Below are 26,865 nucleotides of genomic sequence, written 5' to 3'. Positions count from 1 at the left end.
TTAGGACTGCCTCTCCTGGCTTTGCCCACTGTTCTCAATAGATCTCCTCTACCCTCACTCCTAAGCACCTTAGAGAAGTAGAGCTACCTACTACTTTAACAAACAAGGTTTTTTTCCCAACAACCTCAAACTGCCTTGGTACTTCACCTTCACATATGACAGAACTCTAAAAACCTTGTTAATGGTGCTCACTCCACTGTCTGAACTTCCTAGCCTACTTGCAGAGAGCTGGTAGACCCAGTACAATCTGATGCATGGACTTCAAAGGAGAGAAGATGGTGATTCTCAAACTAAAAGCTGGCTTGTTCCTTCCATTCTTGGTCTTCAAGGCTACCAAGATGTCTGTTGGCAAATACCTCTGCCTGGCAATAAGCTACTGTTTAGCAGAGACCAATAAATTTGTCAGCTATGCCCGTGCAGACCTTGGGGCTTGTTTATAAATGGGTTAACTGATGGCTGTCTTGTTGAGTGTGGCAAAGGGCCAATCTTTTTTCTGTAATATGTGCAGTAGGGAGTGTGGGGCCTCCTGTTGGCAGCAACAACCATGAAGTCAGAGACACCCTCCCCCCCCGCCACCAACCTGAAAAATTACAGGATGGGAGAGGAAGAAAATAGGGAGATGATTCCATTTCTTAAAATGGTTTTATGACTTAAATTCCCTAGTCCCAACATTTATAACTTATTTAAATCAATTTCTATCAAATGGAGACCATTATGTAACAAGTTCAGAAAATAAGTGTGCTTTCTTCTGAAATTTCAAACACAGACACACTATATTTAAATAAAGTTTCCACAGCATTATTTCCTGGGGGTTTGCTTTTATTGCTTTTGAAGATGCAGAATCATCTTGTATACAAAGATGCATAACTTCATTGAAGCTGAATTTTCCATGGAAATTATTCAGTGCTCCCTCAATTCCCCCCACTTTATCTGACAGTCTTTCTTCCTCCAGATAATGGCTGGCAGCAACCCACAGCATGGAGGTTATATGCTGCACTTTTGAAAAAGTCTTGAATGGAGCCATTGTTCCCCTGAGATGGTCTGCATGTTTCACTGAACAGAGAGCAGGGTGTAAAAAAGGCACCTTGTGTGCAACTGTTGGCGAGGTTGGGAAGTGAATTAAAATCTCCAGAAAGTCTGGGCAGTGCTGTTCAGAGGAGCAATGAACCCTCTGGAAGCACTGTTAGCTCAGACATTCCAATGCGGTGAGGCAGCCTCAGGGACGCGGCTCCCTCCAGTCTCATTTAGAGAGGGAGCGAGGGGGCGAGCAAAGGACATTGATTTGGACGGGCTCTCTTTGCAAAGATTTGAGGAAGGTGCTATTTCCCAGGCATGGATGGGATGGTTGATTATCACACTCAGGTAACCTTCCCGTTCAGTGGACCTAGATTTGCCTTGGTTACTAACAGTGCAATGACTCATTTGGAGGATTCAATGTTAACTGCTTGTGCATCCACCAGTTTGTAGCAATCTAATTCCCATGTGCCTATTTCTTTTTTTTTTTTTTAAAGACAACGCAAGTCTTTGGGGGCTCCAGGTGACTGATGATATTTGACATTATGAGATTCATTAATCTTGTTTTATTTTATTTAATTAATTATTTAATTAATTCATTAATCTTGTTTACTGTCAGCAGTGGTTCCTTTTTTCCTGGCTCCTCCATTCACCTGTCCAGCGTGGACTCAGGTATTGCAGTGACTGACCACTCCCTATTGCTCTAGTGCTGAGATCTCAAGCGCTTACTGAACAAAGAGTTTCCTCAGTGTCCTCTGCAGAGACCCTTCCAAAACCAGCTCTCAAGGGAGGCAGTGATGTTAATTTTCATTAAAATCCTAGTGATGAGAAAATAGCAAAAAAAAAAAAAAAAAAAACAGTTAAGGACCAGGCTGGCAGATTTCTCTTACAGGCAGAAATTCTTTGGTGTCCTCTGGTGCATTCTTGCTCCAACCTCTCCTGTGCCCTGGAGGCTCAAAGTAGGGGAAGTCACTTTTAAGATCAATCAGAAAAAAAAAAAAAAAAAAAGAAAGAAAGAAAAAAAGAAAACTTGAGCAGGAGGAAAGTGTGGGAGGAGGTGGGGATGTTCTAGTTAGAGGCTCAGCCTAAACACACGTATAGAGTTGGAGTGGGAGACATATGCTGGGTGGTCCATAGTAACCAGGATGAGGCGGGTTCCTCCAGTCGTGGGGAGTCAGTTTGGAAGGCAGTGGGGAGCCTCTGAAGGTTTCTGCACAGATTAAAGTTGTAGAAGAGGGAAAACCCTATGACTGTGGATCCAAGAAGAGGACAGAGGAGAGGGGTGATGGGCCTCAGGAATTAATCCCGATTGAAGGTACCAGATGTCAGACCTATGGAAAGGTCATGTGTCTATCAAAGTAGGTAAAGAAGAACAGGTTTAGGGGAGAGGGGAAGGGATGATAATCTGACTTTTCTTCAGGTCCCCGGATCTCCTGACTGTCGACAGGCGGTCAAACCCCCCGGCGCCGAGGGGCGACCCCGCAGGGCCTGCAGCGTCGGCGGTGGGTGAACCAACATCCCGGGGTTGGCTTCGGCAATGACAGGGCCCTGGGTTTGGAGTCCGCGGCCCTGAAGCGAGAGGAGTGCTTGGCACAGCGCCAGGCACCGTACGGCGCTCAGTAAAATTTGTTCAGTTAACGACTGACCGAACGGGTCCGAGAGCCAGCGCGGCCTTTCCCAGGGTGACCGCGGTCACGGGTCCATGCGCCACGAGCCTCAGTTTCCAGCAGTGCCAGGCAGGGGCGCTCCCGGGAGGAGGTGTGGGCTGCGGTCCCCGCGGCCCGAGCGGCCCAGGGCTGCCGCCTCCCCGGGGCCCGGCGCCCGCTCCCGCCGGGGCAGAGGCCGAGGCCGAGCGGGGGGCGCGCGGCGGGCCCGGGGCGCGGGCGGCAGCCGGGTCCGCCCCTCGCCCCCGCCCGCTCCGCGCGGCCCGAGCCGGGGGCGGGCCCGCCTCAGGCCGCTCCCCCCGCCGCCCGGGGGCCCGCGGCGGCGCTCTCGGCCTCTCACCCGGGGCGGGCGAGTTCTGGGAAAGGCCTGCCCAGGGCGGGGGCCCGCTGCCGCCCGCGCCGTCCCGTACCCGCAGCGCGGGCGGAGCGAGAGAGCGGCGCCCCCGGGGCGCACAGGCTAGCGCGGCGGGCGGGGGCGGGGGGGCGGGGGCGGCGCGCCCCGGGCCCTGCCTCCCGGGCACTCGCCTGGCTGCGGCGCGCTGCTGGCCCCGCTCCGCCGCGGACACTCGGGAGCGGGGACCCCGACGCCGCCGGCCGCAGGCGCGTCCCAGACGGACGCTGCCCTTGGGGACTCCGGCGCGACGGGCCCGGAGAGGAGAGGTGAGGAGACGACTGCGTGGCTCGCGGCCCGAGGGTGGCGCAGGGGACGTGGGCTCTTTCCGCGGGGGCGGCCGCGGGCCGGCACCTGGCGCGGGTCCCCCCCCCCCCCCCCCCCCGGCGGACGGAGGCCGGGCCCGGGGCGCGCAGGCCGCTCCCGCTGCGGGGCCCCTGGGTGCGGGCTTCGCTCCCGCGCGCCTCGCCTCCTCCCCGCCGCCTGGTCTGTGCACTTGCGGACGCGGAAAACCCAAGCTCTCGGGGAGGCGGCACCTGGCAGCTGCACCTCGAGGAAGGTGCCTACGGCATTGTTCCTGGAGAGACCGGTCCACAGCAAGTCCTAGGAAAGACCGCGTTGGACCCGGGCTCACTTTAATGACTACAGGAATGGCCCCGTCTTTTTTAAGGCGCTCTGGTGCTATGATAAGGAATAGCCTAGAGCCCGAAGTCCTCCGTCGTGGCTAATATTAAATGCACAGTGCAAATGTGTGGGTTCCCCGCCCCTCCCCGTGTCTAGTATTTCAGCCCCGGGACGGTTGGTGCAACAGACTCAACTAAATTGTTCCGTGTAAGAAAGATTCTACATCAGCGTCCTTTTCAATAGTGAGCTCCCTGAATAGATGTTATGGGGCATTCACTTCATTGCACACCGTTCATAATGGTGGTTGCACTTTGCAGAATTTGCTGGTAGGTCCTTTAGATTCCTGCAAGATTAGGCGCATTTCCTTGTGTTTCTTGTCGGAACCCCCGGCGGTGTAGGGTGAGGCCACTGCCGCCAAGAACGCTTGACCCACCAGGGAGAGTTGTTGAGAGCCTGTCTTGGGAGGTGGACGCAGGTGACCCCATGGATACCGTCACGGCGGAGAAGGGGAGCGGAACTATCGCTGGATACTGTATGCAGCCATGTCCTCACAGATATTTTCTAAAGAATGCCTGAAGATGCTGTCATCTAGAACATCCTTTCCATTTTCCTCTTCTTGAATGCCCTTCCCCACCCATTTCACCACTCTAAACCCTAACCATCCATCCAGATGAATTTTATTGCTGCTGTGAGGCCCTCCCCGATAACCCCAGCCTCAAATAGTCAACTGTCCCCTGCTGGGATTCCTGCAGCATTTTAGGTTCCAGACCTTCCTCCATTCTCTTTCTTTGAGAGTTATTTGTGTGCAGGTCTCCTTTTCCCTACTGAAGGCATTAACTGTGGCTTTCCAAGCACAGTGCTTTTAGCCATAAGACCCTTGGAAATAATTGTGGGCTGCTAATAAATGTTAAGACTTCGGTTCTTCAACACCAATCTTATTTTGGAGGAGATAATATAATTGAAAGTATAATTTGTTGAAAAACATAATATTTACCATTTACAGGCCCACAGAGGAACTTTTTCTTTGTACCTAGGAGCCATGCATAATAATTATCTTTGATCCATGCTTTGGGACCAAGTGAGAGGTGAGATTGAGCTGAGGGACGTTCTTCCAGTCCTTCTAGTAACATAAGCTCCTTGGATGTGCTCCAAGGTTGACCTGTGTCATTAAAAATTCCATGCTCAAGTGTGTTGTGGTGAAGCTAGATTCCAGTGAAGGTGCTTGGTTTTCTTTTTCTGTTTGCAACTGTGGTTAGTTACAGTCCCTTCTGGGCTTTTGTTGTATACTTTAAAACATGAATTTGATGTGTAACTTGTTATACATTTCTAAATGAATAAAGGATAATTGAAAAGAGTTGTGCATGATGTTTTGTAAAGCAGAGAGCAGGGAATGTTTCCCATGCTTGGACAAGAGGAGATATTTGCACAGAGCAAGGCTGCTCTGCACGTGTGTGTGTTGGCATTCCCAGTCTTCCCCACACCTGGCTGGCAAGCAGCCTAGGTAGGACAACAGCTGCTTCAGTCCAGACTCTGTCTCTCTCTGCCTGGGCCTACCTCTACTGGGGGTGAGTGGGGGGAGAGGGGGACTCCCAGGGAATACAACAATTTAGAGCTTCTGGATTAGAAGGAAAAGTAGGAGAAAAGCTAGAAAAAGCAGTAGCAGCTTGGTTCATCAATTTGCTTTCCTGCTGACATTTGGTCAAGATCTTGGCATTGAGCAAGTGGGAATTCAGTTGGGAAGAGGAAGGCAGGTGATGGGGAGCATGGCACTCTGGCAGAAAGGCTGGGAGGTATTAATGTGGCCCAGTTAGGAGGGGTCCCCAAAAAGGAAGTTGGAGATGGAGAAGTGGGGAGTAAACATAATATCAAAGATGTACTTTGCCGTGGGCCAACCATGGAGCCTAAAAAGGAAGAGAAAACTCTTCAGCTTCGTGTGGTCTTCTTTGCTTTCAGGTGCAGAATGCAGACTTATTTTTATTAAAGCTACAGTTCATCTGTGTTATGGCTTAAATAGGTTTTCATGGGCCAGATTGGAACCTAGCCCTCTATAGCTATGCTATCAGTATGGTAACCACAAGCCATGTATGGTTATTTGCTTTAAATTTAAATTAGAATTAAATGAAATTAATGGGCTACCTTTCAAGTGCTCAGTAGTTACGTGTGGCCAGTTGCTACCCTACTGGACGATAAAGATGTAGAACATTTCCATCATTTCAGAAACCCCATCCTAGAATATTGTTCTAAAGGACTCATGCCTATTTTTTTTTTCTTAAGATTTTACTTATTCATTTAAGAGAGAGAGTGAGAGCAGTGGGCGGGGGTTGGGGAGAGAGGAAGAAGCAGGGATCATGGCCTGAGCCGAAAGCAGACCTGTAACCGACTGAGCTACCTAGGTCCCGGGTTCATGCCTGTTAATCCCCAAGATATTGATGTCAGAACCCAATTCAGTCATAAATTTTTTTTTCAGTCATAAATTAAAATGTTCCTGTTTATAATCCTCTAGCAAATCTATTTAAATGCAAGTAATTGTAGCAGTTGTTGGTAACGCTTTTGTAGTGCTTACTGCATGCCAGGCAGTGTTCTAAGAATTCTACATCTATTAACTCATTTCATTCTAACATGAGGCAGCAAGTGCCAGAGACCTGTTGTCCGTTACCTGCAATTCCAAAATCAAAACAAGCTCTGAAAACTGGTTTTCTTTTTTTATGATAGTCACGGGGAGAGAGAGAGAGAGAGAGAGGCAGAAACACAGGCAGAGGGAGAAGCAGGCTCCATGTACCGGGAGCCCGACGTGGGATTCGATCCCGGGTCTCCAGGATCACGCCCTGGGCCAAAGGCAGGCGCTAAACCGCTATGCCACCCAGGGATCCCTGAAAACTGGTTTTCTTAAGTTTGGCTACAAAACTTAATCTGAGTTGACATGAGATTATTTTTTTTTTTTGACATGGGATTATTATAGTCTTTATTTTTCTGACCTGGTGAGAATTATTCATACATTTTTATTTCAGAAAGAATGAACATGTTTGCTGTGGATCCTATCAAGAGTGTTATGTAATATATGGTCTATGGTACTGTCTTACCATTATAAAAACCAAAAAAAAAAAAGCCTTCTGATTTTGGATAAAGGAGTATGGGCCAACATTATCATGCCCATTTTGAAGAAAGGAAAACTGAGGAACTAAAAGGTTAAGCAACTTGTGTGGAATCATAGCAAGAAAGTGCCAGAGCCAGGAGTCTGTCGGAACAGGCTGGCTTCAGAATCCATTCCCTTGACTACTGCTATCCTGCCTCTGGTCTCATCACCCAGAACAAATGACTGGCCACTTTTTTGGCTGGGTGAAGCCAGATGGCTTTAATTCAGCTCATTAGAAAGCTTCAGGTAGAGCTCTGGCTAAATTGTTAAGCAGTTGAGATTGAAATGCTATGGATAGTTAAACTGCTGTAATAGGCACGCTTAGTGATTGTTAGCTTGCCCCTTTCTACCTCGTGCCAATCGCAATTTATTTTGAGCCATTTGCTCTATGAGAACCAATAGCAAAAGAGGATTGTGGTATTGGTAAAGCTAAATGCCAATGGCCCTTGTTGAAACCAGTGGCACATGGGGGTTTATATACTCATGATTGTTATGAGGTAGGAGGCAGGAGATGGTTTGGTCCTGGTATCTACTGACTGCTGAGCACTGATGAGGCCATTCTGGGGCTTGCAGGGGTTCTGAGACTTCCTGGGATGGTTTCAGAGGATCTGGATCCATCTGACTCATTTGGAAGTCTCTCCAGGGAGACTAAGTTCCTCTCTTCTTTTTGGAGGTTGACTAGAACTACAGACCTGGCCTTGGGTCGGGAATGGACTTTTCACTTTTCCTCCCCAAGTGGTGGCAGGAATAGGTGGTCCTTTCTTGACAACATTTGAAGAAATTCTTTTTATTTAAAAATTTTTATTTATTCATTTGAAGAGGACAACAGAGAGCGTGTCCAGGGTGAGGGATAGAGGGAGAAAGATAAGCAGCTCAGCAGGGAACTAGATGTGGGGCTCGATCCCAGAACCCTGAGATCATGACTGAGCTGAGATTAAGAGTGGGACACTTACAGACTGAGTCACCCAGGCACCCACATTTGAAGAAATTCTTAATTACCCCCAACGTTCTCCTTTGAGTATAAGAAAATGTTCTGAGTGTTCCACTGTCTGTGTGGATCTTTTAGTATGGGCTCCACAGAACCTCTGTCTGTGTCCAGGGAGCATTTTGCCTTTTATTTTATTTTATTTTTTATTTACTTATTTATTTATTTTTTTTTTGCATTTTGCCTTTTATAACGCAGTCACCAAGGTCCCTAATAGTCATGGTACAACCCTCCCCCCGCCCCCAAGTTATAATGACTTAAGCTGTAGGGACACAACACTCGATTGGTGAAATACAAAGACACTAGAATCAAACTTACCTAGTTTACATAGGCTTTACCACCTACTAGTTGTATAAGCAATTAACCTTTCTGTAGGATAGTGATTTTACAGGGTTGCTGTGAGACCTAAGCAAGATAATTCACTTACAGCACTTTGCATAATACCCGGTAAGTAGTGAGTGCTCACAAAGTTAGCTACTAAGATTCTTATTCTTGCCCTCTGGGCCTGTCTTGCTAGTCTGCAATTTTAGGCTTTGGAGGGGTGTGTATGGTAGGCTGAATAATGCCAATAGCCTCCTAAAGGTGTCTAAGTCTTCATTCCTGGAACCTATAAATATGTTGCTTTACATAACAAAGGGACTCAGCAGAAGTGATTAAAGATTTTGAGATGAGGAAATTATCTGGATGGGCCCAGTCTGATCAAAAGGGTCTTTATAAAAGGGAGGCAAAAGGATCAGAGTCCCTAGTAGGAGATAGGGGTACTGAGCCAAGGAATGCAAGGCTGCCCAGAAGCTGGAAAAAGCAAGAAAATGGCTTCTTCCCTAGAGCCTCCAGAAGGAATGCAGCCCTACCAACCCATTTTAGACTTCTGACCTCGAAAACTGAGATAACGAATTTGTGTTGTTTAAAGCTACAAAGACTGTGTCAATTTTATCACAGCAGCAATAAGAAACTAATATGGCACAGAAGAGAAACAAGAAGGTGGTTGGGAGTTAAACAAAAGCTCTCCAATGAGGGAATGAGAACAGCCAACATGTAGTGCAGACCTTGCTGGGTACGTTTCTAAGTGCTCTATATGTATTAACCCGTCATCCTCATGACCACCTTCTGAGATAGGTACTTTTGTTATCTATATATCAGAGAAGAGGAAACAGAGGCTCTAAGAAGCTGGGTAATTTGCCAGAGGCTACACAACTAGTAGTGGTGGAGCTAGGATATGAATCCAAGTAGTCTGGCACTAAGTGCTACCCATACTGCTCCCCAAAGCAAGCATTTCTGTCTCTTAGGTCTGACAGCATCGGCCACTGAATGGTATGGGACTGTCTGGAATGAAAAGAATATTTGAATTGGTGAGAAGGAGGGCAATGTAGTCCCCCTAACACCACCTCCCCCTTCCAAAAAAAAAAAAAAAAAAAAAAAAAGCCTGATATTGAAATGCTTGGTAAGTTTTTGCCATTGCTATCTCCTATGATATGTGTGGACAGCCCAGAGCTAGAGAACGCTGGCTCTGGGAGCAGTTCCTGTGCTGGCCACCCTCTCCTCTCATGCTCCCACCTCTCTTCTTAGAGCAGCCTCCCTCACTCACCACAGACCGCTGGCCCAGGCGTCCTGTTGGCTCTGCTTCCCACCTCTGCCTGTTTATTGGATTTGCCTCATTCCTGACTCTCTGCTCCAGCCCTGAATTCCACCTCCCTCTGGCCCCTCAAATGCTCAGACTGAGATGGTTAGCGTCAGGGACTGGATTGTGAGGGACCTTTGTGACTGCTAAGGTTGCAGGGGGAGGTTATTTTTGCCTTTTTCCTTTGGTTTATGTGGCTGCTGTTAGTTTTCTAGCTGTGCTTCTTTGGTCTCTCAAGCACATAATTTGGAGCGGTATTAGTTGGGACCAGTGGATTTCAAACTGTGTTCCAGGAGTATGTGGGGCCCCTACCAGGTGAGGGGTGTGGTGGGGAAGACCTCAGCCCTTCACCCTGCTTTTGTAGCCCGCTCTTACTAATTTTACTTCTCTATTGAGGTTCTGTCTTAGCTTTGTCGTGGAAAGGCAGTTCTAACTGCTAGAGACAGAGACGTTTGAGAGGAACAAAACTGCATGTTAAGGCACTCTATTTCTTCAGCCCAGAGACTGGGGTGTGCAAGACACAGAAATCTGTGTTTTCTCTAATTGCATTTTGCAAATTTGGGGTCTGGATGCATGTTGCTTAGCTTTGTTTACATCCTGCCTCCACTATTTATATACAATCTGCACAACCTTGTGCAAAACTTGGCCTCTGGGAGCCCAAACTTCCTTATGTATGTAATGGGAGGGGCAATAGTAGAACCTATGTAATAAATGAGATAATTCATGTACAGGGCTTAGATCAGTGCCCGATACACAATAAGATTTCAACTAACCCTAGCTCCCAGGATCCTTTTTGTTATTACCCAGTCTCCCAATGCTGTTGCAGAAGAAGCAGGCAGCCTCGTGTCTTCACGGGATTCTGATCTCCTGTGCTGCTGCAGCTGGGGAAGCGGGGGGGTCTCTTGTTCCTTCTTTCTCTGCCAAGTTGCTCCTGAAATTTCCCTCATCCCTGACTATAGATGACTTCAGGTACAGTGACAGAAGGCTGCCTCTCAGGGGCGCAGCAGCCACACTCCTCAGGGTCTCTGAGGCCTCTCTGCTTCTGCCAAGAAGCAGGGTCTCTGCTACTTTTAGGATTTGTAGGACATTTCTTCTTTTTTCCCCTGCCTGCCAGATGCAGGGACTGGGATGGGAGAGGTAGAATGAAACCCCGGTCTTTTCCCTGCTTCTTTTCCAAGGCATTTTGATTTATAATACAGACTGAATACTATTGAACCCTTTCCCCTCTACCCTTAGGACTTAACAAAATGTAAACATAAACAGGGTGGTTAAGCTTGACAGGGTTATTGGTCAGGCAGTGGTCAGTGCCATATGTGCTCAGTGGTAGCATTGCTGTGTACTCTATGGCATGATCTGCTACGTGGTGGCCCTGACAAATGTGCTCCATTTATAAAAATACTGGAAAGTCTCCTTCTGAGGGGGCTGATGATGTGTGCTCACAAGTCCAGAGGTATAACAAAACATGATGATAATCTATAAATTTTTAATGCCTTTTTGGAACAGCTACATTATAATAATAAAACAGTAAGGCTGCAATATTCAGAATTAAGGAAGAGGCAGAAGCAAGGAAAGACTGTTTTGATGACTTCATTTTATGTTTAAACTATATAATATCACCGACTATGGAAAATCCAGGGAATGGAAAAAAAATCATTGGAAAAAACACATGTGACCAAGTGCATACTATACACATCTGGGATTAAAATATCATATAACACAGTTTAATTTGGATATCACTGGAATTGGTTCAAGTTACTGTCATTTCTAAAGAAGTCTTTATTCATTTGTTATTATTAATGACATGAACTCACATTTCATTGATGAACATATTTTCACCTATGTTATGTTTGCCTAAAAGAATTGAAGCCCTCTCTGGTAGTCTGGTTTGTCAATCTCAGAGAGGTGGATACAATTCACAGAAGTTAAATACTTTTGGCATGAAATTGTATTCCCTTTTCCCCCTAAAAGCAGAATGAATTTGGATGACAGAGCAAAGCATAAATCTCACTCTGTGTGTAGTTTGTTAACTGATGGAGTATGAGCAGATTCAGATTCACTTCTTTGCCGCTCAGCAGGCTCAATAGTCCCTAACTCAGCCTGGATTACTGTGCTTGAGATTTATTTTTTCATCATGCCTCGGCATGGCTTTAAAATTCACAGTGGGAGGGATTGGTAAAGCTCCAGGCAGTTGTGAAAGAAATATGCTCAATTAATGTTTGAATCTAACAGAGGAAGGTTAAGAACTTCTTTAGCTATTTTATATAGGAGCTATAGAAATTTACAAAAAGAACCCTAAAAGGTGACCTTCATGTACCATCAATGCAACATAGTAGTCAGACAGCCCTGAAGGTTCTTCCATGACAGCTCTTGGATCTAGGACTTTGACTACCCTTTGCTGACTGAGAATAGGCTGGGCCTCACCAATGCCAAGTCATGGGATGGCTGACAACAGGTGAAGTGTGTTCCCAACCCAGGCAGGCAGGCCCAGATCAAATTAGTTACAGAGGATAAGAGAGTGTGCTTATTTCTAGCTGCACTGTATAGTTCTAATGAATTATCACTATCTAAGCAGTCACATCTAAAATATGTCACCTATTTAGGAGATACTAGTTAAAAAAAAAAAGAATCTTTAATCCAAACAATTTTAACTAAAATTTTATCTTTTAATTATTAATGGACATTATATATTCATTTTATGATTTGTTTATTACTTATTTATTCTATGCTGTGTCATCCAACAATGAAAATTGAGGGCTAGAAAGGAGGAATCCAAGTTTCCTCTTCTCACTTTTTTTTTTTTTTTGCAAGATTTTATTTATTAAAGAGAGAGAGTGAGCACTAATGAGAGAGCACAAGCAGGGGGAGCTGCAACAGAGGGAGAGGTAGAGGTAGGCTCCTGAGGATGCCTGGGTGGTTCAGTGGTTAAGCGTCTGGCTTCAGCTCAGGGGGTGATCCTGGAGTCCTGGGATCGAGTCCCACATCAGGCTGCCCTAGAGGAGCCTGCTTCTTCCTCTGCCTATGTCTTTGCCTCTCTCTGTGTGTCTCTCATGAATAAATAAATAAAATCTTAAAAAAAAAAAAAGAAAGAAAGAAATAGGCTCCTGGCTGAGCAGGGAGCCCAATGTGGAACTCCATCCTAGGACCCCAGGATTATGACCTGAGCTGAAGGCAGAGGCTCAACTGACTGAGTCATCCAGGCGCCATCCCACCTCACTTTTAAAGTTTAAAGAACTGGTCTCTTGAGAGACTCAGGATTTGACCAAAGCCAACTAGTTGGGGAATAGCAAAACTGAGACCTTTGTTTCAAATAGAATTATGACCATACTGTAGATACATAATACATAATTTTGAATCCTGGATTCTTTGTCTGACATTCATTTCATCATTAAGATGTTTTCATATCATTCAGTATTTTCAAACCTTGATTTCAGTGGCTGGGTCTCATTCTGTCTCGTGGAGGGGGTTAGAATCCCCCTATTGCTGGACACTTAGCTGTTGATCCCCAATTTTTTTCTATTTAAATACCTCTCCATTGCTCAGATCTCTAATTCTTTCTTTAGCAGAGGCCCTAGAAGTGAAATTACCAGATCAAAGTGTAGAACTTTTTAAAAAAAAAATTATTTATTTATTCATGAGAGACACACAGAGAGAGGCAGAGACACAGGCAGAGGGAGAAGCAGGCTCCATGCAGGGAGACGATGTGGGACTCCACCCGGGACTCCAGGATCACACCCGGTGAGCCGAAGGCAGATGCTCAACTGCTGAGCCACCCAGGTGCCCTAAAGTGTAGAACTTTTTTAGAGACTTCGAGTACATCCTGCCAAAATGCTCTCCAAAAAGGTTGTACCAATTTGCACTTCTACTAATGTTACCCTAGTCTTTCCAGTGGATGTAAGTGAAAGATACCAGACTTGGTATTTCATAGTTTGAACGTACATTTCTTTGATTACTGGAAATAAAATGATTATATATATAATATATAATATATATATATAATATATATATCATCATTGTGCTTTCTCTTGGTTATTTAATAGTTTTGTCCATTTGTCTTTTATTTTTTAATATTTTTTTTTAAAGATTTTCTTTATTTATTCATGAGAGAGAGAGGCAGAGACTCAGGCAGAGGGAGAAGCAGGCTTCCTGCAAGGAGCCTGATTCCAGACCCAATCCCAGATGCTGGGATCACACCCTGAGCCAAAGGCAGATGCTCAACCACTGAGCCACCCAGGTGTCCCCATTTGCCTTTTTTTTTTAAACTTAAGATTTCTTAATGAATTAAGAATGTAACATCCCTGCATTCTGTATTTTTGCAAGTATTTTCCTATCTTTGTCACTTGATGCTGTTTTTCTTAACTAGCATTTTTTTCCTGATTGCAATATAATACAAGTTTATTTTGGATAACTTGGAAAATAGAAAAGCTCAATAAAGAAAAAGTCCAAATATCACCCACAATTCTACCATCTAGAGTAATTAGAACATTTGGTTCATGGCTTTCTAGGGGTTTTTTCCTTGTGTTTTTTTATTTCTCCAAATTGAGATCATATTTTCATGTTTTATACGTTTTCACGTAACTATGTCAATCATAATTAAGCAGATTGTGCTTATCCCTGCTATGGGATACTATATAAAAATATTAATGAAATACCATATTTTTGAAATGTTTAGCATGTTTTTTAATGTACAGAAAATTTTAGTATCTATATGGTCATAGATCTATGTTTTCCCTGATAATTATTTCCATGGCCTTTAAATTTGTAGTCTTTATCTATTTCCTATGATTAGTTATATTTTTTAGATTTTCAGGCTCTTATTTACATTGAGCTTTTCATTTGGAATCAGTTTTTTGTCCATTTTATGAGTTGAAGACCTAACCTATTTTCTAAATACTTAGTTTTCCTTAAAATATACTTATTTCCTCATATATATATATATTTATATATTTACATTCCTTATATAATTTCCTTGAATAATATATCTATTGGATAATCCTAGGCAATACCTAATCTTATTTCGTATATTCTAAAGTCAGCCTTAAGCCTAAAATAATCTATCCACAAATGCTTGAGTACCTTACTGTTTAGTTATGTTAGCCTTATAATGTATATTAGTGTCACATAGAGGCAGTTCTCTCTCGTAATTATTCAAATTTTCTTTATTATTACTTTTTTGCTTATTCTTGCCAATTAAATTTTGAGATATTTTGTGAGATCTCAAAAATCCACTGAAATTCTGAATGGGATTATAAGAAACCTATGTATTAATTCAGGAAGAATGAATATGTTTATAATATTTAGTCTTTATATACTACTATATTTCCTTTTCTTGAAAAATTATTATTGATGCGTGTTAGTTTCATATGTGCAACATATTGACTTGACAGTCCTATTACATTACTCAGTGCTCACCACAATAAGTACAATCACCAGCTGTCACTGTATAAAGTTATTACAGTGTTATTAACTATATTCCTTATGCTGTGATTCCCCCTCCCCCACCTCCTCTCTGGCAACCACCAGTTTTCTGTATTTAAAGGTTTGTTTGTTTTGTTTGTTCATTTGTTTTATTTTTTAGATTCCATATATAAGTGAAATCATATGGTATTTGTCTTTCTTTGTCTGACTCATTTCACTTAGTGTAATAACCTCTTAGATCCATCCATGCTTGATGGCCAGATTTCATTCTTCTTTATGGGTGCGTAATACTCCATTTTAGTGTGTGTGTGTGTGTGTGTGTGTGTGTGTATCACATCTCACATCTTCTTTATCCTTTCAGTATGTTTCTTAATCTACTCAAATATATTTATATCCCTCATTAAATTTTGTAGTGATCTTCATATTAATCATAGTTTTCTTATTTTTTAGGGTTTTTTTTTTTTAGTTTTCTTATTTAAAAAAATGTTTTGTATTTTTTATTTAATCAACTTAATTTTTTAGTTGATTCTCCTGAGCTTTTTAGGTAAAGAATTGTATTATCTTCAAGTAAGGATTATTTCCCCTTTGAATCAGAGATCCCAGAACCTTAATAACAAAGAATAAGGATAATAGACCTTTTTATTTAATCCTGCTTTTAATGGAAATGCTTTTCATATTCACTAGGAAATACAATGTTGTCTTTTGGTTTTAAAAAGTTTAAATCACTTTGAGAAAGTAGTTTCATATTCACAGATTTAAATAAGAAATAAAAGAGAAAAGAATTATGTCACATGCCAAAAAGGTAATCTTTGAGGTGATTATATGCATTTTTTCACGTTTGACTACTGGTGTGTTTTATTAACAAATTTCCTATTGTTACACCATGCTGCAGTCATGTGGTGACACTTTATTATCATGGTGTTAATGAGTTAACATTAACTAAGATAGAGATTAATCTGGAACCAATTTAGATTTTACTTTGGATTTTTTTTTAGCTAGCTTTATTTTAGCTTTGGTCATCAAAGCCTGGTGTTAAAATTAGCTTGCTTCTCCTGTCTATGCATAGATTGGATTCCAAGAGACCCCTGTGCCTTCCTGAGAGTGACAGGGGCAGATTCCCATGTGGTAAGGAGCTGGAGTCGCTGTTTGTGTCGTGGAGAGTAAGGAGGATAAAGTATTTATCAGAGACTGATTAACTGAGGCTTTTTCAGTGTCCTAAAAATGCAATCAGTACCTTTGTTTTTTTTTAACCTGGATGCCCTTACCTCTTTATGTCTCTCATAAGATGGGCATAATTGGAATTCTGCTGTTAGAGGATTCCAGACACTGAATGCAGACCTCCTTTTCTGGAGCAGTGGGATGTTGAGTAGCACTGCAGCAAATCCACAGGACAGGCATGAGCTGCATCATCGCCTAAGAACCTAGCAGTTTTTAAATTCAGTGTCAAGGCTTAGTTTAGGTGAAAGGTTATAAATATATATATATGTTCCTGGGGTGCCTGGATGGCTCAGTCAGTAAAATGTCTGTGTTTGGCTCAGGTCATGATCTCAGGGTCCTGGGATCAAGCCCAGTGTTGGGCTCCCTGCTCAGTGGGGAATCTGCTTCTTCTCTCCCTCTGCTGCTCCCCCCCAGCTCTTGCTTGTGTTCTCTCTCTCTCTCTCAACTAAATAAATAAAATCTTAAAAAAAAAAAAGTGTTCCTAAGGCACATAAAAAGGAAGAAAGAAAGCAGTTACAAAACTTAAGAATATTAAATGGAGAATACTATATGTGTGCAGTTTGTCCGCTATAGGATTGAGAAGCTGACCCCAAAATGTAGTTATTGTATGGGTGTCTTTGTGGAGAAACTGAAGATCATATGAACTTCAAATGTAGGGAGGTGGTTGGTTGTCTCTTCACCTTCGCCTTCTTCACACACTTGCTACTTATATGTTACCCCTCATTCCCTGTGTCCTCATTTTTTCCTACAATTTTGTTTTTTCCCAACCTTCTTTTTTCATCCATTCACCGCTAATATACACAGAGGTCATTTTGAGTCATTCCAGTGTGTCAGGCACTGTGGTGGCTGGTAAGATGAGCAGGACCCCCACAGCTACTGCCTACCTGGACTTACTGAGCCAGCAGTAATGTAGGTGAGAGCCTGACAATTTCTGGGATTTGTGAAACAAGGTGTTACTCTCTCCCTTTCTATCTCAGACATTTATTTATTTATGAAAGGGTAGTATAAAACATCACAGATGAGGAATCAGTTACAAGCCATAAAATACGAACATATTTTGTCAAAGGGGCTTGGTGAAAACTGCAGCTCGCCTCACAAGAAAGAGGCTTCTTTTTTTTTTTTAATATTTTTTTTATTTATTGATGATAGTCACAGAGAGAGAGAGAGAGAGAGAGAGAGAGGCAGAGACACAGGGAGAGGGAGAAGCAGACTCCATGCACCAGGAGCCTGACGTGGGATTTGATCCTGGGTCTCCAGGATCGCGCCCTGGGCCAAAGGCAGGCGCCAAACCGCTGCGCCACCCAGGGATCCCAGAAAGAGGCTTCTTGTACTGCTACTTGGTGTTTTCTTGAGCAAAACATTTTCATCTTCATGTGTTCCCCTTTTTAAAAAAAAAATATTTTATTTATTTATTCATGAGAGACACAGAGGGAGAGAGAGGCAGAGACACAGACAGAGGGAGAAGCAGGCTCCATGCAGGGAGCCTGACGTGGGACTCGATCCCAGGTCTCAAGGATCACACCCTAGGCTGAAGGCGGCGCTAAACCACTGAGCCACCTGGGCTGCCCCATGTGTTCCCTTTTGAAGACATTTCTTTTCAACTTGAAGAATTCTGGAAGCAAGGGCCGCTAGGATGAAGAACATGGCCAGTTCCAAGGAATAGGTTAGAATGCACAAGAAGAGGAGGCAAGTGGTCACCTCGTGACTGGCTCTGTTCTGTGCAGAGGCTCAGGGGAAAGCTTGGGAGAACGTCCAGGATGTTGGTTTCTGTTGTCCTGAGGAAGGCATTCAGGTCCTTCCGGAGTAACTAGTTTACATAAATGCTCGTCTGTTGATTTACTACTTTATTACATACGCTTCTTGAAATAGACTGCTGCTGGTTGATTCTGTAAAGAAGATGTTGACTATATTCCTAATTTTATACCCAAAATTTGCCGTCAAAGATCTTTTAGTCCAGCTAGGGAGACAGGGCACAAATAGTTAAAATTTTCAGTGTCCTTGTGAAGAAATGAGTCTCAGGCCATTTGTTAAATGTCTTGAGTCCAGGAGAGGGAGCTCTGGCTTGGATTTTCTGGCACAGAGTGAGGGCTTGACTGAGGCAGGGTATGGCTTGATGGAATAGAACGGTGTTCCTGCTTGGGAAAAGATGAAGTAGTCTCAGAAGGCTTGTTCACAGGAGAGCACAGCCCAGGTGGGCAGGGTCTCCTTCGAGGCTCTCTTTTTCCCTGTTTGCCCTGCATAAATGTTGGAGCTCCATAAGGTAAATCCACCTCCATGAGTTTTCATCTTTACATCAATGGTTCCAGATCTTTTTGTGGTCCACTCTTTACTCTTCAGCTCCAGATCTGCCCGTACAAATGCCTGTGTGACATCTTCCCAAAACTTGTGTCACCAATTGAACTCAACCTTTTCCCAAACCTCTTTCTCCTGTGTTCCTTAATGTGGTGAATAGAACACTTATATCGACCTACTTACCGAGACCAGAAACCTCAACTCTCCAAGGCTATCCCTTTGGAGCCCATGGTCTTTTAGCACTGGGGGCTTTTCCCCATTTCAATGTCTGTTTTCCCCAGTAGAGTATATGCTCCATGAAGCCAGGGGCAGGGACTACTGTCGGTGTTCATTTCTTTTATCTCCAGTCCCAGCACTATTGAGCCTGACAGATATTGATTGATTGACTGTGTGAATTGAATTTCTGTTTGTCCTGCCTTCTAAATATTTCTCTAGTTAAGCAGACCTCAGTTTGAAATCCAACTTTGCTGTTTATAAGCTGGCTAATGTTGATATTTTTAAAATTTTATTTTGAGATAATTTTTTTGATTTACAGATTAAGCTACTTTTAATCTGAGTTCCTGGATCCGTAAAATGAATATTATCCTAGTACCTATCTCATAGATTTGTGGTAGATTAAATGAAATAGAGCACATGAAACATTATTAGTGTTTTTGACAGGTGCATACTCTATACTGTTACAAAGTTAGGTTGGAAGCTAGAACATTGAAGGTCTTCAATACAGGTTAAGAGGTGTATGCTTTATCTTTCAGAAGATGAAGATCATGAAAGTTTCCAACGATGCAGTGGAAAAACCATGAGCTCTGGAATCAACAGATATAGGTTCAGATCAGAACTCTACGACTTAATAGCTGTGAGGCTTTTCACAAGTTTCTTAGCCATTCTCAACCTTAGTTTTAAAACCTCCAAAATTGAGGGTCTTCTGGGTGGCTCAATGGGTAAGTGCCTGCCTTCGGCTCAGGTCATGATCCCAGGATCCTGGGATTGAGCACTGCATCGGGCACTCTGCTTAGTGGAGAGTCTTTTTCACCCTCTCCCTCTGCCCTTCCCCCTGCTCGTGCACACACACATGTTCTCTCAAATAAATAAAATCTTAAAGAAAAAAAAAACTCTAAAATTAGGACAATAATACCTTGTACCAGGAATTGTTGTAAGGTACAGGTAATATTAATAACTGAGATAGTATATGAAAAGTATCTGACAAGGTACAAGGTATTATTAATAAGTAAAATCGTATATGAAAAGTGTCTGACACTAATTTGTTCTTTTGGGTTTTGTTTTTGTTTTTTGTTTTTTTTTTAAGTTGCTCTCTTTCTTCCAGTGATAAGCTCTGGGTTCCGTTGGAAGGAGATGTATGATCCAGAGGCTTGTCTTTGGCTCAGCTCAGTTTAACATTTTTGTCAGATACTTTAATGAAGCCTGATTTCCTAAATTCGCAGAGAACTCAGTGTTGAAATAGCTGATATAATAGGTGATGGAATGGAGGCTCAAAATGACATCAACAGGCTGACATGGGAAGTCAGGCATCTAGCAGATGGATCCAAGCAGTCAGGAGCAAGGAGACCAGTTGGAAGATGATTCCACTCGTCCAGGTCAGAGATGGAAAGGACCTGAACTGGGTGATATCAGTGACAACAGAAGAGAGTTAACAGTTGGGAGAACTTTTTTGAAGAATCACTAGAATATAGCAGCTAACTGGGTGAATATGTGGATAAAGACGGCCAGAGATGAAAGAGAAGTTTCCTTTCTTGGTTCCTGGGAAAAAGAAGGTGCCAGTTACTAGGAAGCAGGAAGTTAGGCAAAAGAATTGAATTAGGGAGAGGAGGAAGGCAGGAGTCTGGTTTTGTACACGGGGTATTGGCTCTACCCAACAGGAAGTTGGAAAGTCAGGACTGTAGCTTATGGGAGAGAGGCTGTGTCTGGAAAGAGGCATTTGGGAGTCATCCACATAGAGGTGATAGTTGAAGTTGTGGGTGGGAGGGGATGAGATGGCCAAGGAGTGGCCGGTGCTATTCAGAATCATTAGCGTTGTTGGCTCTAACTTAAGATAAGCAGGATAAACAAACCCTTCCCCAAGTGGGAACTAGTTCTACTGCCTTCCTCAGGTTCTTTAACTCATTCAAGCAGTTTTACAGGATGAAAAAAAACACATAAAATAATATCAGATTTAAAAAAATAATATCTTTGATTTGTATATTATGGTTTATTTTTAGTTATGCAAGTAATACCTTCTTGATTGGAAAGAATGTAAATACTGTATAAACACAGATAAAGTAAAAGTCCCCATTAACATTAACCCTTGTCCAATTTTACTTTTTTTTCGGAAGTAATCACTGTTACAAGTTCAGTGGGTGTTCTTACAAATTTTTTTATGCATTTATATAGTTGTACTCATATATACACATAAAGATACACTTTTGGTTTTGTGCGTATGGTTTGGTTTTATATAAGTGAGTTCATAAAATGTTCTTTAATTTTTATTTTCATTTATTTATTTTTAAATATTTATTCATTTGAGAGAGAGATAGTAGGGGGAAGGGCAGAGGGAGAGGGAGAGAATCCCAAGCAGAGGCCCCTGAGTTGGCTGTCAATTCCACAACCCTGAGATCGTGACTGGAACCAAAATCGAGAGTCCAACACTTAACCAACTGAGCAACCCAGGTACCCCAATTTTTACTTTAAAAAATGAAACAATATGCTCTGAAACTCTTTCCAAGTAAATTTATTTAGATCTGAGTCATAAAAACAAATAAAAAATCTGTTTTCCTGGGTATGAATATACTGTTTTATTTAATCATTTCCTTATTGATGGAATATACCATGTTTTCAACTTTTGCATCTGTCCATCCTACAGATATTTATTGCTTGTACTGTGTAGGAGACTGCCCAGTAGATACTAGGTATGTTGGTAAATAGTAAGCTAGGGTTTTGCAAGTGTTGGGGTTGATGAGAAGCACATCTTCCAGGGGTCAACTATGAATATGCTGTTAACCTTATGACAGAAAATTTCTTTGTCAGCCTCAGCCACTTGCTGTGTTCAGCCATGCCAGAGCCTTCTCAGCGCCTTAAGCTAGAGGACCTGGAAGTAGCAGGAAGAAAGGGAAAGGATTAGCCTATACTAATGAGATGGGGCTTCCACCTCTATCCCCAGGTTCAAGCCAAACGAAGTTATAGTAATTGATTGTGGGGGAGTAGAGTGGGTTTGAGAACGTTTTTCTTATCACAAACATAATCAAAATGAATATACAAAACTTTAAGTTCACACTTGAGAGCTTCTGAGGGTATATCCACCTGTGAGAAACTGGTTCATTGTTCTCTTTTCTCTTGAGTACATATGATTGAGGCAGCTCCAGTGTAAGGACAGCAGCAGAAGGAAAGGGAGAAGGAGCACCTGGGTGACTCAGTGATTGAGCGTCTGCCTTTGGCTCAGGTTGTGATCCCGGAGTCCTGGGATCAGAGTCCCACATCAGGCTCCCTGCATAGATGGGGCCTGCTTCTCCCTCTGCCTATGTCTCTGCCTCTTTCTCTGTCTCTCAACAATAAATAAATAAAATCTTAAAAAAAAAAAAAGGGAAAGGAAGAAGAACCCCTTCTGTAACTGTTTTATCTCAACCCAACCATTCTTTTCCTTTTTCCTCTTTCTCTGCTTTTCCTGCCTTTAATGCTCTGAATCGATTGTACCACATTTAGTGAGCAAGTTTGGGGCATAGGTGTTTTATGCAACAACGCCAGGGCCCTAATTTTCCTTTTCTTCATTTCTGCTGCCTTCTTCACTCAGGACTCAGAGAAGGTTCATTCCACTTTGGGCTAAAATGCAGGGAATCATGCTGGTCCTTCTTTCTCCTCTTCCCTCTGTTCAGCACTGGCTCGGCAGCTGGGAGGCTCTGCCAGGAGGTCAGGAAGCTGCACCATCCCAGAGCAAGACTGCCAAGAGCAAGGGCTTCACGGCAGTCCTGAATCAATGACCTAGGCAGCCGTGTCCTCTAGCATGTGTGACAAGTTTGGCTTGGAAATTTCTTGGGATCTCTCCAATTCCCCAAGCCAGGCCCCTCCCAACTTGAGTCCTCTGCTTGTAGCACAGTGAAGACTGGGGGATCCTTTTCATTTTACCTGTTTCTACTCCTAGCCAAGCCAAACTGGCCCTCAGGGCCGCTGGACACTGAATGGGCTCATCTCCACATGGCTTCCACAGGGATATGTCTGAAGCACAGCTCTCATCTGCTACTTGCAGAAAAGTGGTTGGTATCCACTTCTTTGGGTACATGTCCCAGCCCCCTTTGTCCCTCTGATCCCCACCTATCTCCTGGCACCCTGAACACCCCAGCAGCAGATGCCTAATGCTTTCACTACTTGGAGCTCCCTAAATATAACACATGGTCTTCCCATTCTGTGTCTTACCTTGGGCTGCTCACTTTTCCCCATCCATCTTTCTTCTGTACTTTAAGTTTAGGTGTCATTCTAGAAAGCCTTCCCCAACACACGCACACACACACACACACGCACACACACACACACACACACACACATCTAATACCATATTCATGTCACTGACCTTGAGTTTTTTGTTTAGTATCTGTGTCTTCCACTCCAGGATGACAGTCTGAGTCACCTCTCTGCCCCAGGACCTGGAATATATACTGGACACTCAGTTTATGCTTGTTGAACTCAGATGACCTGGGGCAGGGATTATCTTTGTGGTTCTTCCAGGTTTGCCTACCTGACAGATCCCTGACTTCCTAAGTAACATCTTATTATTTGAGAAATAATGCCTTATTAGTGAGGAAACACATTGAGAGTCCTTGCCTTATAATAAATAATTGTGTTGCATTCAGTTTGGGTGGTTTGCAGGGTGGAGCATCATCATTTTTAGATTCCAGACAAATCTCTGCCTACGAAGAGTGCAGAAGTAAGGAGGAGCCACATCATTGTGTCAAGGTCAGGGTGTCATGAACTGCCTTTCCCCCCAACCCGCTACAATAACCCCACCTATCGTGTGGAGTCTTTCCTTTTACAAAGCACCTTGGCCACAGCTGATTTCTTGTGTCTTTTCCTGTAAATCATCTTGGGAGGTAGACGGAACCCGTGTATGCATAATTTAACAAGTGAGGCCAATTCATTTATTTATTCTACAAATATTTATTGAGTTCCTACTGTGTCTCTGCTTTGGGAACATGGTAGTAGACAAGACTACTTTTGCAGCTCTCAGGAAGCTCTGGTCCTAGTTGCAGGATGCCAACCAGTAGCTAGTATACAAATAAGTAATACATTTAATTTCCAGTGGTGGTAGATGCTCAGAAAACAATCAGGCAGTGGAATAGGATGGAAAGCAATGGGTGGGAGGGGAGAAGGCCACTTTAGAGCTTGCAGAGCCTTTCTGAGGTGATGACATTTGAGCTGAAATCTGAAAGGTGAGAAGCAACTGGCTAGATGGTGTCTGAGGGAAGTGGAGTGACTTGCTGAAAGTCCCAGGGTGGAGCTGGCCCTGAAGCTGTGAAGCAAGCTCATTCCCCGATGTTCCTTAAGCCCTTCTCTTTCTTCTCTACCATGTCCAGGTACACCCATGAGTATGTTGGGGTAACAAGCTATGGGCAAGAAGTGGATGAGGCATGCTAACACATGTCAGGAACTCTCACCAAGTATGGCCCTGTCAGCTATCCTTAGAAAGTACACGGCAGTCCATATTTGAAGAGGGGTCACCCAGGGGCCAAATTTCTTCATCATTTGTCTCTCAGTAGGTCCATTTCACAAGGGATCCCTTAAGAGTAAACCTCACCTCTTTCCAGATCAGCAGGAAGGGGTATCACAAACTCCTCTACAATGCAGGTTATAATCCTGCCCTGTTTGTTTTTTTTTATTGTGATAACGTATACATAACATAAAACTGGCCATTTTAACCATTTTTAAGTGTAAAGTTTAGTGGTATTAAGTGCAGTCCATTCTTGTGCAGCCACCAATACCAGCCATCATCAGAACTAGTTCATCATCACAAACTGACACTCTGTACCCGTTCAGCACTAACTCCCTGCCACCTTTTTTATTTTTTTAAAAGATTTTATTTATTTATTCATGAGAGACACAAACAGAGAGAGAGAGAGGCAGAGACACAGGCAGAGGGAGAAGCAGGCTCCATGCAGGAAGCCCAACGTGGGACTCGATCCCGGGTCTCCAGGATCACGCCCTGGGCTGAAGGCGGCGCTAAACCCCTGAGCCACCGGGGCTGCCCCCTGCCACCTTTTTTAAAGCTCTGGTGGATCACAGGTAATGAAACGAATGCCATTTTACAAAAGCTCACCACCACCTGCACCCTCCAGTGAGTTTGTCCTCCTTGTGTTTAATGCAGTGTCATCGATGTAGCAGTCTGAACATAGCTGGCACTAGAGTCACCTGGTTGGCAGGGAGAAGAAGGGGAAGTGCCTGCTGAAATTTAGATCTCCTCTGTCCTTCCTGAATCAGAACCTCTCACCCAAACCTGTGTATTTGTACTAAGTCTCTCACATGATTATAATGCTGACCTAAATATGAGAATCACTAGTTTCAGCCTAATGGGAAGAGCACATGAAGAAGAATATTAGTGAGGGCATAAAGGGCTTGCTATGGGGAAGTAGCTACCTGCATTTGAATACCTGCCTTCCCCAGTGGCTAGCTGAATAATTCTGGGCAAGTTGTTTAATCTCTAAACCTGTTTTCTTATCTCTAAATTGGAAATTGTGGTCTTAGTATGTATCTCACCAGAGTTGCTGTGATGATTGAGTAAGACATGAGGTGCTCAGATGGGTGCCTCGCATGGACGTTCTCAGGTCTTTTTTTTTTTTTTTTTTTTTATTTATGACAGTCACAGAGAGAGAGAGAGAGGCAGAGACACAGGCAGAGGGAGAAGCAGGCTCCATGCACCGGGAGCCCGATGTGGGATTCGATCCTGGGACTCCAGGATCGCGCCCTGGGCCAAAGGCAGGCTCCAAACCGCTGTGCCACCCAGGGATCCCCCCGTTCTCAGGTCTTGATGTGGCCTAGAGGTGGCGAAGTGACCCAGGAGATTACTGTACACAGGGTGGTTCTGTTTTCTTGAGGAGTTATGGGCAAAGTGGATCAAAATGTATGATTTCAAAAGTGTTTCATCTTTCTCTGTCATCCCACTGCAGGAAAGGAACCAAAGTTTTATTTAGGATAGGAAATATATAGATATGCCTGCAGCGATTGATAGGGTATAGTATTCTTGAAAAATATTTTCAGAGATGGATTTGTGTGGAGAAATTCCTCAGAGGATGGTTAGGTGATGAGTAGTAATGCATGTAGTACTTAGCTGTGGGAAATAAGAAAATGAGGCTCTGGTATTTGTCCCTGATACTTACCAACACCCCATTTTTGAACAAGGGCAATTAAAGCTTGCTTAAAGAATGTTCTGGGTGGCTGATGCAAGAGTAGTTTGAAAGTGAGTCTCATAGTCACTTGTCAAAGAAGTTTCCTCAGTAGAATGTAGCTCTGCAGAAAGGAATGTAGAGGGGGCTAAGGAGTGATAAACAGGACACAAAAGTGGAGGTGAATGCAGGTTCAGGGAGTAGCAGACCAGACCATGCTAGCTGAGGTGTGTCAAACTGGTGGGTTGGAGAGTGGTTTTGATTAGATCACCTTCAAACTGGGCTCTATTTGGCCTAGTTTAATATAAAATATCACCTGAATATGTCTCTTTGATAAATTTCAATTAGAATCAGTAGTTTTATGGACCATTTGTACTTAGTGCTTAGCATAGGATTTGGCACATAGTTAGGCGTTCAAAACTTTTTTGTTGAATAAGTGAATAAATATACCCTTTGGCTGACCAGCCCTTGCAGGAAAGATTGAGCGATCTAGAAGTTATTGTACTCCAAGGATAGGACCGTATTACAAATATATCAAACAAGTAAGATTAGGCATGACTTCAGGGGAGCATTTTCCATGATCTCCTCCTTTTTAAAATAATATTTAGAACATTGGGAAAGGAACATTGTTGATGTTTGTATAGATTCCATTGTGTTCAAAAGTTATTCCTTTGGACAATATAATATTAATATTAAACAAACGAAGCAGGATATAATTTTAGTTCTGTATAGATGTATGTTCATGGGGGAAAACTGGAAGCAAGCTGTAAGAAAATTAGGACTTACCTAATGATCTTACCTTATCTTTATACTTTATGCTTATTAGACTTTTTTCAAATTTTCTGCAGTAAATCTACTTTCATAATCAGAAAAATATAACATATGTTATTTGTTAAACAGTATAGAATGCGGTACAACACTCTTGCCAAAACTTGCTTTGTTTTTTTTAGCCCTAGAACTCATAAAAGTCATAACTGATATTTGGAATAATGATATAGTGGTAACAAAAATGAACTATACCTTACCAAGTGTCATGTGACATTATTGATTTACTGAGGAGCTTATACGATCTAGGTCCCGAGATTGGCCATCCCATGGCTCCTTGCTTCCACCTGCATATCCTCACCCTCCCTGGATACCCTTTGCCCTCCATCAC

General features: G+C 43.2%; 1 protein-coding gene and 1 long non-coding RNA gene across 8 annotated transcripts in view; one reads left to right on the top strand and one right to left on the bottom strand.

Moving 5' to 3' along the window:
* Nucleotides 1–798: 798 nt before the first annotated feature.
* On the bottom strand, nt 799–2,864 carry LOC140620591 (uncharacterized). The gene is made up of 2 exons (XR_012020337.1): nt 2,661–2,864; nt 799–1,832 (listed from the first exon to the last, which is right to left on the bottom strand). It is a non-coding gene; the product is annotated as an uncharacterized lncRNA (long non-coding RNA).
* A 323-nt stretch (nt 2,865–3,187) lies between these two features.
* The window catches only part of PLCE1 (phospholipase C epsilon 1), a 321,197-nt gene continuing 297,519 nt past the window's right edge, over nt 3,188–26,865 (top strand). For all 7 annotated transcript variants that reach the window (XM_072805985.1, XM_072805984.1, XM_072805983.1 and 4 more), the window contains exon 1: nt 3,188–3,338. The gene's annotated coding sequence lies outside the window, so the exon portion shown is untranslated. The remainder of the gene's footprint in view (nt 3,339–26,865) is intronic.

The sequence above is a fragment of the Canis lupus genome, chromosome 29 (genome assembly GCF_048164855.1).
Source record: "Canis lupus baileyi chromosome 29, mCanLup2.hap1, whole genome shotgun sequence".
Classification (NCBI taxonomy): Eukaryota; Metazoa; Chordata; class Mammalia; order Carnivora; family Canidae; genus Canis; species Canis lupus.
The sequence above is the reverse complement of the archived record's forward strand: the minus strand, read 5'-3'. Positions and strand labels throughout refer to the sequence as shown.